We start from the raw sequence: 4,137 nt of genomic DNA on the forward strand, positions 1-4,137 counted from the left end.
GTGACAGAGATATAAATGTTCTTCCTGTCTTAAAATCAGGCAGGAGGTAAATTATTGTAGATCTTTATTAACACATATTAAGTGCCCATTTCATTCTTCCATAGTAATATTTAACATTAACTGATCATTGACTATGAGCAGGGCATTGCAGCTGCTTAGATTTAAAATATATAGAATAGGAGGAAGTCCAGAGATGGCATTAATGAACTTGGCATTTGAGGATTACCTGGTGTCCTCTGCTGATTTCTGAAAAGAGCTGTAAATTCCTGCAACTTATGTAAGCTGAGCTTCAACCTTCTCCTGAGAGCTTGCTGAGTCCAGAAAGCACTGTTTTCCTTTTGTCTCATCTCTGCCCATGGGAACAGAGGTGAAGTTTTGCAGGTAGTCCAGAATTTCTGCTTGAGATGAGCTGCAGCAATTTTCAATGTGTCTTGCTTTTCCATGAAGGGTATGCATTTATATATATATAGCTAAATACTGTTCATCCATTAAAAAAAAAAAAGAGAATGAAATTTTGCCATTTGCACCAGCATAGATGAATTTGGAGGATATTATGCTCAGTGAAATAAGTCAGGCAGAGAAAGACAGATATTGTGTGATACACTTATATGTGGGATCTAAAGAATTAAAACAAACTATTGAATATGATAAAAAAGTAAGCAGACTCTTAGATATAGAGAACAAACTACTTGTTACCAGTGGGGAGAGGAAAAGGGAGGGGGCAAATTATAGGTAAGAGATTAAGTACAAACTATTACATATAAAATAAATGTTACAAAGGCATATTGTACAATGCAAGGAATAGAGTCAATATTTTATAATAAATATAAATGAAGTATGAAGTGTAAATATGATTAACTCTGGGCTTCCCTGGTGGCTCAGTGGTAAAGAATTTGCCTGCCAATGCAGGAGACATGGGTTTGATACCTGGGTTGGGAAGATCCCCTGAAGAAGGAAATGGAAACCAACTCCAATCTTCTTGCCTGGGAAATCCCATTGACAGAGGAGCTTGGTGGGTTACAGTCCATGGAGTTGCAAAAGAATCAGACACTGCTTAGCAACTAAACAACAATTATGAATTGCTATGTTGTACACCTGTAACATATAATATTGAACATCAAGTATACCTCAATTAAAAAAAATTTTTTAAAAACCATGCTTTGACCTCCACCTACTACTGTATCCTCATTTCATGGCACTTTTCTCCTTTATACCTAGCAATATATGCCTTCCTTTTTGTGAACCTCCTGAGATCATAAACAAATTAGGATGATTTCACTGTGTGTATTTTCACAGATGGTATGTCATGTGGCCTTTTAAGAAGATTCAACCTTCTACTATTTTTAAGTGTTTATGTTATCCTCTCTTCTTGAATGTGGACTACAATTAGAATTCCTTCCAGTAAATAGAATGAAACAAAAAGTGATGGGATGCCACTCTGAGATTAGGCTATGGAAGTCTGTGACTTCCATTGTGATTGTAAACTTTATTTATTGCCTTCTTGACTTGCATGGTTTGACAAAGTGAGATGCCATGTCAGAGAAGCTACACATGGCCAGAACCTGAGAGCAATCTCTGATTAGTTGCCAGTGAGGAAGTCACATCCTCAGTCTGGTGAGGTACTGAACTTTCTAGTAACCGCTGTGAGCTTGCAAGTTGACCCCTCCCCACGTGAGCCTTGAGGTGAGATTATAAGCCCCTAGTTAACACCTTGACTCCAGCCTTGTCATGGAACACAAAGCAGATGACTGAGCTAGATCATGCTTAGAAACTGATGCATAGATAATAAATGTGCATTATTTTAAGCCACTAAGTTTGGGTGTAATTTATTATTCAGAATAAGTAACTAATATAATAGAAGTTTCCCCTTCTGATGTAGGTGTCAACCTAATTACCAAATCATCAGGAATTTTATCATTGACAACTGAATCTAAAATCAGTGTCCCACCACCACTAACAAATTACTCAGTTTATTTTATTGCTATACACACACACACAGACACACACACACACACACACCCATTCACTCTCACGGCTATCTTAAGGCAAAACTGCTAGTTGTCATATCTCTTATCTCCTGTTTTCTCATTACTTCCTGTCATGTGAATGATCAATCACTAATAAAAAAAGAAAAAAACACTATAATTTCCAGCTTCCCTTGAAGTTTAGTCATGACCATAATAGACTCTGGCTCCTGAGATTAAGTGAATATGGAATGTCCAAATTCCAACAGATATGCTTCTTCCTACCTTTAGCCACTCTCCTGAATGTGGATGTGATGGCTTGATGGCTGCATATTGGACCCTGAGAATGAGGTTTACTCGTGGGGATGGGAGCACAGACAGCTGGAAGTAACTCGGCTTCACACAACTATAATCACCAAACCAGCCCTAAATCACCTATCTAGACGTAAGGAGGGCACAGACTCCCATGTTTAAGCCACTATTATTGGAGGTCCTGTTATACCAAGGCATCCCTAGATCTAAGTGGTGTATACTTACTGGATTGTGTTGGCTTATTATTTGATTATAGACCCTCTTCATTCTCCTTGTTATTTAAATTCCATCCATAAAAATCTCCATGATGGATGATCATTTTCTTATCTCCAGTTTTTACTGGTCCATCTTCCAAGACTAGAATAGTATTTGACATGTGGCAAGCATTCAGTAAACACTTTCAAAATAAATGTATATGAATGGCCATGTAGACTGATTTAGAATGTTTGCTATTACAGAGCTGTAATAATAAATACCCTTGCATTCACATGGGTGCTCAGTTCCTCAGTCATGTCTGACTCTTTGCAACCCCATGGGCTGCAGCTCGCCAGTCTCCTCTGTCCATGGGATTTCCCAGGCAAGAATACCAGAGTGGGTTGCCATTTTCTTCTCCAGGGGATCATCCCAACTCAGAGATTGAACCCACCTCTCCTGCATTGGCAGGCAGATTCTATATACATGGGTTGCCATTTCCTTCTTCAGGGGATCTTCCCAACCCAGGGATCGAACCTGGGTTTCCTGCATTGCAGGCAGATGCTTTACCATCTGAGCCACCAAGGAAGCCCTGTTTATACACATCTTTGTACAATTATGAGTATTTGTTCTAAGAGGGACACCGAGAGGTAGAATGGATGGAAGATGCTGGATGGAAGAATATATACATTACATTTAATAGTAACTGCCAAATTGCCTTTCCAGAAAATCTCTACCAATTTATACTTTAATCCACAGTTTATCTTAGGAACTGTTGTCCTATTCTTTTGCCAAGAGTGGATATTACAAATCAGCTTTGGTTTTGCCAACCTGATGCATGAGATAGATATCCTTGTGATTTGTAGTTTGCTACAAAAAGATTGTTTTTCTGCAAGTCTACTCAGATTCTTATATTTAATGCATTGAGATTCTCTGGAAGGGATACACAGTATGCAATGTTTCCCAAAGTAACCATGGCAGTTTTTTTTCTTTTCTTTTTTTTCTTTTTTAGATGGTCTCAAGACACAGGAGTTCAGCATAGTAACACTCTCAGAAATGTTAGCTTGGACTTAAATGGTGGCCAGGATGCAGCCACCTGCATCTAAGCTTTATGGAGGTTAAGTTGAATATATTTGGAACTTTCCATCAAAGAAACCCACTGAGAGATGATACAGTAGTAAGAGTTAATTATCTTCAGATTTTAATTTAGTGGGAATGACCTTGAGTTCATAACTAAGCAATTACATTAAGCAGTGTAACTCTTGGTTAAGATAATGGGTTTCTCTGAGGCAGAGGAATACTCTTCTCATTATGGACACAAGAGGAAAACCTTAGTCCTGTTTATTCTGTGCACTTGAAGAGTTCTAGGTGGATTGACCACCTGACGTGGTTTACCATGGAGTGAGGGTTTTCCCAGGATCTTGATTTTTCAGCGCTGAAACCAGAAAATGCTGGGCAAACCTGGATGAGGTGGTCATTGTATTTCAGACTTCATTTTCTGAGCTTGTTTATTTTTTGTAAAGTCATGTCTTTCAAAGAATATTTGCTGCAGAAATGCCTCACACTCTTGCACGCAAAATATTTTTTGTATGTGATAAAATATATATAACTTAAATTGTATTATCTTTTTTTCAAATTTACTTTATATTGAAGTATAGTTAATTTGGAC

General features: G+C 38.0%; 1 non-coding gene across 1 annotated transcript; it reads right to left on the bottom strand.

Moving 5' to 3' along the window:
* Nucleotides 1-2,984: 2,984 nt before the first annotated feature.
* Nucleotides 2,985-3,056, bottom strand: TRNAC-GCA (transfer RNA cysteine (anticodon GCA)). Its single transcript has one exon. It is a non-coding gene; the product is annotated as a tRNA-Cys (tRNA).
* Nucleotides 3,057-4,137: the final 1,081 nt, after the last annotated feature.

The sequence above is a fragment of the Muntiacus reevesi genome, chromosome 4 (genome assembly GCF_963930625.1).
Source record: "Muntiacus reevesi chromosome 4, mMunRee1.1, whole genome shotgun sequence".
NCBI lineage: Eukaryota > Metazoa > Chordata > Mammalia > Artiodactyla > Cervidae > Muntiacus > Muntiacus reevesi.